The sequence below is a fragment of the Coregonus clupeaformis genome, unplaced genomic scaffold (assembly GCF_020615455.1).
Source record: "Coregonus clupeaformis isolate EN_2021a unplaced genomic scaffold, ASM2061545v1 scaf3056, whole genome shotgun sequence".
Classification (NCBI taxonomy): Eukaryota; Metazoa; Chordata; class Actinopteri; order Salmoniformes; family Salmonidae; genus Coregonus; species Coregonus clupeaformis.
In genome coordinates this window covers 8,599-16,909 of record NW_025536510.1, presented here as the reverse complement: position 1 = coordinate 16,909, position 8,311 = coordinate 8,599, and the positions used below count along the sequence as shown (strand labels likewise).

The 8,311-nt window shown below is 41.1% G+C and overlaps 1 long non-coding RNA gene across 1 annotated transcript; it reads right to left on the bottom strand.

Annotated features, from left to right (window-relative positions):
* Window positions 1–6,568: 6,568 nt before the first annotated feature.
* LOC121564843 lies at window positions 6,569–7,274 on the bottom strand. The gene is made up of 3 exons (XR_006000295.2): window positions 7,101–7,274; window positions 6,770–6,861; window positions 6,569–6,677 (listed from the first exon to the last, which is right to left on the bottom strand). It is a non-coding gene; the product is annotated as an uncharacterized LOC121564843 (long non-coding RNA).
* Between the last annotated feature and the right edge of the window lie 1,037 nt (window positions 7,275–8,311).

Genomic DNA, 8,311 nt, shown 5'->3' with positions numbered 1-8,311 from the left:
GTCTGTCAGTGCCCCCAGAGTTTCACAGCAAACATGCCAGAGTCACTGCCAGGATCTGTGATGGTTCACCCAGGGGCACCTGTGTCTTCACTGACCGTTTGATGACATAGAAAACACATTGAATGACAGAGCTATCTCATATGTTATACGTTGAGATATAATATGCTTGGACATGGGGTTTGAGGCAGTACTTAAAGGTACACGGTTTCTTCACTGATGATTTTGGTTTCAAGAAACAAGCAGGCTCAAAATGTTCAAGGTCAAATCAATACAAGAAGGTTTTGATTGTCAGTTGATTGTAAGACCACTCCTTTTGGCTTGTACTTTGCGTTTTTCTACACATACTGTAGACAAATCTCTTGGCACTCTTGATATATCAGGCATTTTATATTACACTTTCACTGATTTATTCAGTTTTCCTTTACTTAACTACTTACAGCAATTAAATAGCATCCCCTCACCAGTAAATTAGATCCATTACATGCAGTTTGTTTGGCAATCAACATTATTGTAAATTGAGGAGCAGGGAGCAGTGGGTGAGGTTATCAAGAGTGTGGGCTATAAGGGCAGATTATGATGTAATCTTTAGAAAATGAGGCAGTTGTGCACAGTAAAGAGAAGCCATAAATGACAACCAAGACTAAATATAGCAAATCAATGATTATTATTTCTTTACAAATGCATGCTTTCAAGTTATACTGTTTATATACAAATAGCTATTTTGCATATACAACTGGATCAAGTGGTAAGAGTCATGTAACAGGTCATGATGGAACACGTTATTCGATATCAGTAATGCAAGAGAAAAAGTTAAAAGGCACACAATTCTTCAATGAAAACATGAACCCTGCCATATCACTACAATAGTTTAGGGGTTTCTCTATTAAAAGAAACACCAAAAGGACAGCTGAACATCACCCTTATATCATCCACTTCATTTCCTACAGTTAATGTTCAACAGAACCTCAGAAAATTGAAGTAAATATTCTGTATTAGACCTTCAACCATCAGCATAGAAAGATAAAACCTACATAAAATGCTTACTGGGTGTACAAAACATTAGGAACGCCTGCTCTTTCCATGACATAGCTTTCACCTGGATTTACCTGGTCTGTCTATGATCCCTTGTTGATGTCACTTGTTAAATCCACTTCAATTAGTGTAGATGACGGGCAGGAGACACATTAAAGGAGGATTTTTAAGTCTTGCTACAATTGAGACATGGATTGTGTGTGTGTGCCATTCAGGAGGTAAATGGGGAAGACAAAAGATTGAAGTGCCTTTAAACGGGGTATGGTAGTAGGTTCCAGGTGCACCGGGTTGAGTGTGTCAAGAACTGCAACGCTGCTGTGTTTTTCACGCTCAACAGTTTCCCGTGTATCAAGAATGGTCCACCACCCAAAGGACATCCAGACAACTTGACAACTGTGGGAAGCATTGGAGTCAACATGGGCCAGCATCCCTGTGGAATGCTTTCGACACCTTGTAGAGTCCATGCCCCGACGAATTGAGGCTGTTCTGAAGGCAAAAGGGGGGCGGGTGGAACTCAATATTAGGAAGGTGTTCCTAATGTTTTGTACACTCAGTACTGTACTGTACACATCCCAGAATTAGTGATTATCAGAACACACATAAATGACAGTTAATAGACGTATTCATGTTGTACTGCAAGTGCACATACAACCAACACATATTGCATTGCCTAAATGCCGTGGTAGTGTTCATCTAAATGTGACTAGTTGGCACTAAGCCTTACAGTCAGAGAGCATGAGAAAAGAACACCTGGACATTTTTTACAGTTTACCACCATTGAATCTAAGACCTATTCTTTAATGAACCGATGAAGAACAAGGCTCAATGACTAAATAGTTACTGCAATTTAAATGTACAAATTTAACAGTACATGGTACAATATGAATGTGCTACAAGTATGCATACAGTGGAAGTCGGAAGTTTACATACACCTTAGCCAAATACATTTAAACTCAGTTTTTCACAATTCCTGACATTTAGTCCTAGTAAAATTCAATTTCTTAGGTCAGTTAGGATCACCACTATATTTTAAGAATGTGAAATGTCAGAATAATAGTAGAGAGAATGATTTATTTCAGCTTTTATTTCTTTCATCACATTCCCAGTGGGTCAGAAGTTTACATACACTCAATTAGTATTTGGTAGCATTGACTTTAAATTGCTTAACTTGGGTCAAACGTTTCGGGTAGCCTTCCACAAGCTTCCCACAATAAGTTGGGTGAATTTTGGCCCATTCCTCCTGACAGAGCTGGTGTAACTGAGTCAGGTTTGTAGGCCTCCTTGCTCGCACACGCTTTTTCAGTTCTGCCCACACATTTTCTATAGGATTGAGGTCAGGGCTTTGTGATGGCCACTCCAATACCTTGACTTTGTTGTCCTTAAGCCATTTTACCGACAACTTTGGAAGTATGCTTGGGGTCATTGTCCATTTGGAAGACCCATTTGCGACCAAGCTTTAACTTCCTGACTGATGTCTTGAGATGTTGCTTCAATATATCCACATCATTTTCCTTCCTCATGATGCCATCTATTTTGTGAAGTGCACCAGTCCCTCCTGCAGCAAAGCACCCCAACAGCATGATGCTGCCACCCCCGTGCTTCACGGTTGGGATGGTGTTCTTCGGCTTGCAAGCTTCCCCCTTTTTCCTCCAAACATAACGATGGTCATAATGGCCAAACAGTTCCATTTTTGTTTAATCAGACTAGAGGACATTTCTCCAAAAAGTACGATCTTTGTCCCCATGTGCAGTTGCAAACCGTAGACTGGCTTTTTGATGGCGGTTTTGGAGCAGTGGCTTCTTCCTTGCTGAGCGACCTTTCAGGTTATGTCAATATAGGACTCGTTTTACTGTGGATATAGATACTTTTGTACCCGTTAACTCCAGCATCTTCACAAGGTCCTTTGCTGTTGTTCTGGGATTGATTTGCAAAGTACGTTCATCTCTAGGAGACAGAACGCGTCTCCTTCCTGAGCGGTATGATGGCTGCGTGGTCCCATGGTGTTTATACTTGCCTACTATTGTTTGTCCAGATGAACGTGGTACCTTCAGGCGTTTGGAAATTGCTCCCTAGATGAACCAGACTTGTGGAGGTCTACAGTTTTTTTCTGAGGTCTTGGCAGATTTCTTTTGATTTTCCCATGATGTCAAGCAAAGAGACACTGAGTTTGAAGGTAGGCCTTGAAATACATCCACAGGTACACCTCCAGTTGACTCAAATGATGTCAATTAGCCTGTCAGAAGCTTCTAAAGCCATGATATCATTTTCTGGAATTTTTCCAAGCTGTTTAAAGGCACAGTCAACTTAGTGTATGTAAACTTCTGACCCACTGGAATTGTGATACAGTGAATTATAAGTGAAATAATCTGTCTATAAACAATTGTTGGAAAAATTACTTGTGTCATGCACAAAGTAGATGTCCTAACCGACTTGCCAAAACTATAGTTTGTTGACAATAAATTTGTGGAGTGGTTGAAAAACGAGTTTTAATGACTCCAACCTAAGTGTAAACTTCCGTCTTCAACTGTATTTTACTCTAATCTTGCTCTGCTCTCTGTATTTACACAACCTTCCTAGGGCATCTGAATAGGCGGCCATGTTGAATTTGTAAATACATTCACAGACGGCAAATATATAATGCTTTCAATGCCTTAGACGTCAAATTAGTTAATATACAAGAAAAAACGCCTTGTGGGGATCTTCACAGCATGATAAATGTCCTGACGCAATATTTCATATCATAATCACCTCTGTTTTCGCCTACATGGGACCAACACTTTACAAAATCTATCCAGCCACCAGAGGGTTACACCACCTCAGGCTAGGGAATGAATAAAGCGAACAATAATAAAAAATTCCAAACACCTTATTACAGTGAGAGGCACATCTAATCTATTAACAATAATACAACTATACACATAAAAAAAGAAAACCGAAATAGATTTCACTCTGACTTAACCTTACGCTCAGTGACATGCGTTGAGGTCGGTGGCTATTATCAAAGCCAGATTTACTCACAAATAAACCTTGATGAAGCCCAAGTTCACCGTAGAATAGGTTACAGTAGCTCCAACAACCAGAGTGACATAGGCTATTAACTGAAATTGACAAACAATTTTAACCAAATGTAAATAACAATGTAGCCAAGCTACACAAGCGATAGCCTCTGATGGCGGCATACTTCATATAATCCGATAAAATGACACACTGTTAAGCTCAGCCATAAATCGATGTAGCATCCACAGTTAGAACTGATAGGTGGCACTAAAAGACCAATATATGGACACATAGACTTTATTGCACATTTATTAAAAATAAAAAATGGAAATACCTTATTTACATTAGTATTCAGACCCTTTGCTATGAGAGACTCGAAATTGAGCTCAGGTGCATCCTGTTTCCATTGATCATCCTGAAGATTTTTCCTACAACTTGATTGGAGTCCACCTGTGGTAAATTCAATTGATTGGACATGATTTGGAAAGGCACACACCTGTCTATATAAGGTCCCACAGTTGACTGTGCATGTCTGAAAAAAAGCCATGAGGATGAAGGAATTGTCCGTAGAGCTCCGAGACAGGATTGTTTCGAGGCACAGATCTGGGGAAGGGTACCAAAAAATGTCTGCAGCATTGAAGGTCCCCAAGGAGACAGTGGCCTCCATCATTCTTAAATGGAAGAAGTTTGAAACCACCAAGAATCGTCCTAGAGCTGGCCGCCTGGCCAAACTGAGCAATCGGGGAGAAGGGTCAAAGAGGTGACCAAGAACCCGATGGTCACTCTGACAGAGCTCCAGATTTTCTCTGTGGAGATGGGAGAACCTACCAGAAGGACAACCATCTCTGCAGCACTCCACCAATCAGGCCTTTATGGTAGAGTGGCCCGACAGAAGCCACTCCTCAGTAAAAGGCACATGACAGCCCGCTTGGAGTTTGCCAAAGGCAGCTAAAAGACTCTCAGACCATGAGAAACAAGATTTTCTGGTCTGATGAAATCAAGATTGAACTCTTTGGCCTGAATGCCAAGCGTCAAGTCTGGAGGAAACCTGGCACCATCCCTACGGTGAAGCATGGTGGTGGCAGCATCATGCTGTGGGGATGTTTTCTCAGTGGCAGGACTGGGAAACTAATCAGGATCGAGGACAGATGAATGGCGCGAAGTATAGAGAGATCCTTGATGAAAACATCTCCAGAGCACTCAGGACCTCAGACTTCGCGAAGGTTCACCTTCCAACAGGTCAACGACACAAAGCACACAAGCCAGGACAATGCAGGAGTGGCTTCGGGACAAGCCTCTGAATGTCCTTGAGTGGCCCAGCCAGAGCCCAGACTTGAACCCGATCGAACATCTCTGAAAAGACCTGAAAACAGCTGTGCAGCAACGCTCCCCATCCCCATCCAACCTTACAGAACTTGAGAGGATCTGCAGAGAAAAATGGGAGAAACTCCCCAAATACAGGTGTGCCAGACTTGTAGCATCATACCCAAGAAGACTCGAGGCTGTAATCGCTGCCAAAGATGCTTGAACAAAGTACTGAGGAAAGGGTCTGAATAATTGTACGTGTGATATTTTCCGTTTTGGGGGCTTTTTCATACTTTTTATTTTGATTTTTATCGATTACCACAGGGTAAGCATTGCCTACCCTGACTGCATGTCACTGCCTGCATTAAATTACTAGCAAGTATCCATCAGGACAACCAACTATAGATGTTTGTAATGTATAAAGTTTAATTAGGAGAGGGAGACAGACCGTGTTCACCATGGCCAGCGCCAGGCCACTCTGTGGCGGTGCCAGCAGGGCTGGTTACTGAGGCAGGTGCAGCAGACTCCCAGACGGGCAGAGGGGAGCGCCAGCACTGACAGTTTCCTGGCAACCTCACTCCTCTCGGACACTTTACTATACATGCGATTGAGACGCGCTCAGCAGTGAGTGAGCTGCACACACACCTTGGGGGGAAAATAGGAGAGATGAGAGGAAAAGAGTGAGGAGTCTCATCTTACCCAAGAACAGGCTTGATACAACCTGGACTTTACTAGGTAGACCTGTGCTCATCTCATTTCTCCCAAAGGTAAAAATGTAATAGACCAAATGATAGCAGAGTAATGTTTCATACAAAACATGGGAAATGAAGGTATACAAAGCCTCACAAACACTTTTCCAATTAGAGAACAATCCATTGTTTACCAGACTACTGTAATATGTTTTTCGCTCAGCATATTGTGTACGAGCATCTTGACATTTGTAATTCTTTCTCAATTATTTGTATTTGGACATGACACTCCTTACCCAGGACATTATAGACAGCCCCTTGCTGACTGAAGCCTCCCAGCTGGTCCAGAACACTCTGCCTCCTCTTCTTCAGGGTGCTGGCATCAACAAATACCCTGCACACAAGACAAGCACGGTGACGTCAAACAAACAACAGAGAAAATATGGCCCAAATGGAAAGAATCCAGATATCTAAAAGTCAGAACCTTTTTCATTCTGCTGCTTCACCCCATACTAAAAGAACATAATCCGTGGACCCCCTGGGACTCTGATGTAAATGTAGTCCTCAAGCTCAGGGGATCCACCAATGAAGAAGCGTCTCAGTTCTGACACTGTTCCTGTGGTCTCCACGTATGACACATTATTGTATGCTTCCCTATGGGATACAGACACACACAGTCAGAGTAGATCATCATTTACGCTACTTTCAGAAAACAATTCCGACTGTCATTATACACATATACACACCTTACCAGGGGTGGAAGGAATGACCAGGTAGCCATAGCCTTCATTTCTGTAGTGCTGCCAGAAGTACAGAATTGGCCATTGGGGGAGGGATTCTATTATAAAATAATTAATAATAATGCATGTTACAAATTCCATTTTATGATAACTGTTATCAGGAATACAATATAAACTAAATATTTATATTGAAATAAATATTAATACAATATACACTCACCCTCTATCTCATCCTGTCTGACGATGTTCTGGCCCATATCTAGCCACTTCGAAAATAACATCTACTCAACTAAGATGCATCTAACTTCATCTTGCTGTTTCAAAACAGTGTTAATACCTGATTGAGCCGGTGAGTTGAGGGTGTCCAGCTCAATGCCTTCCCTCTCCGGTTGAGCCAAAACCTGCTGCTGAATGTGTTGGGAGAGGGCTGCTGTAGAGGTCACTCTCTGAATACGGATCCTGTAAACACCATTGTAAATATAAACAAAGTAAACAACATTCTAGCTAACTATTTGCCATGTTTCCCTAAGCAAACTCAGTCAGGGTTCAGGTCAAACAATATAATGGGTGTTCATCGTCATCTGCTTTTAGAGCTAACTTTATGGCAATACAAGGAATAAAAAAGCCACACAACGGCCAACTGCAACTTACTTAATTGTAAGGTATTTCACGTATCCCGGGTGTCGTGCTCCAGCCGTCTGCCATGTTGTAACGTTAGGAACCTTTTTGATGGCTAGCTAGGTTGGTAGCAACGGTCACACGCGCGCTCTGTATAAAGCAGCAAGATGGTTACCAGCAGGATATTTAGCCAATTCGCTTGCTACCATATTTTGCACTAGCTAGTACTTTTCACAAGCGTCTCAGGAACAACGTCTTTTTTTTGTGTGTGTATTTCTAAAAATATATACTATTTTAAATGTATTTTTCATTAAATTGTTTAAATTGATTAATTTTGTTTTTATTATTATTATTATTTTATTTTATTTTTATTAACAACAAATCAATACAAAAAGTACATGGGGAACACAAATGTATATAAAGAAAATACAAAGGACATTTGCGCTAGGTGGTACAATATCACATTACACAAGAACATTAATGGACAACTATTTATTGTTGCACTACTGCCACCTATCGTTGGATCCAGTCCAGGACAGCAGAATAAAAACACCCACTGATAATATGTACGTTTACATTTTACATTTACATTTAAGTCATTTAGCAGACGCTCTTATCCAGAGCGACTTACAAATTGGTGCATTCAACTTAGCCAGTGTAATGTCAGAACAATAATTGTTCCCGTGCTGTAAAGGTTTGAACCATTGATGTAATTAAGAAAAATATCTGTCTGACACAAATAATTGCAATTTCTAAAGTTTTATTGGAAATACATGTTTCAAACAGCACAAGTCAAGTACGATGGGTGTAGCTTCACATCAGATAAATTCTAATTTGTTTATGTGATGCAGTCCTCCAGTCCCAGTTCATATGCACACTTTTGACATGCTTCAGACCAGATGCATGCTCCACTTCTGTGCACAATGTTCA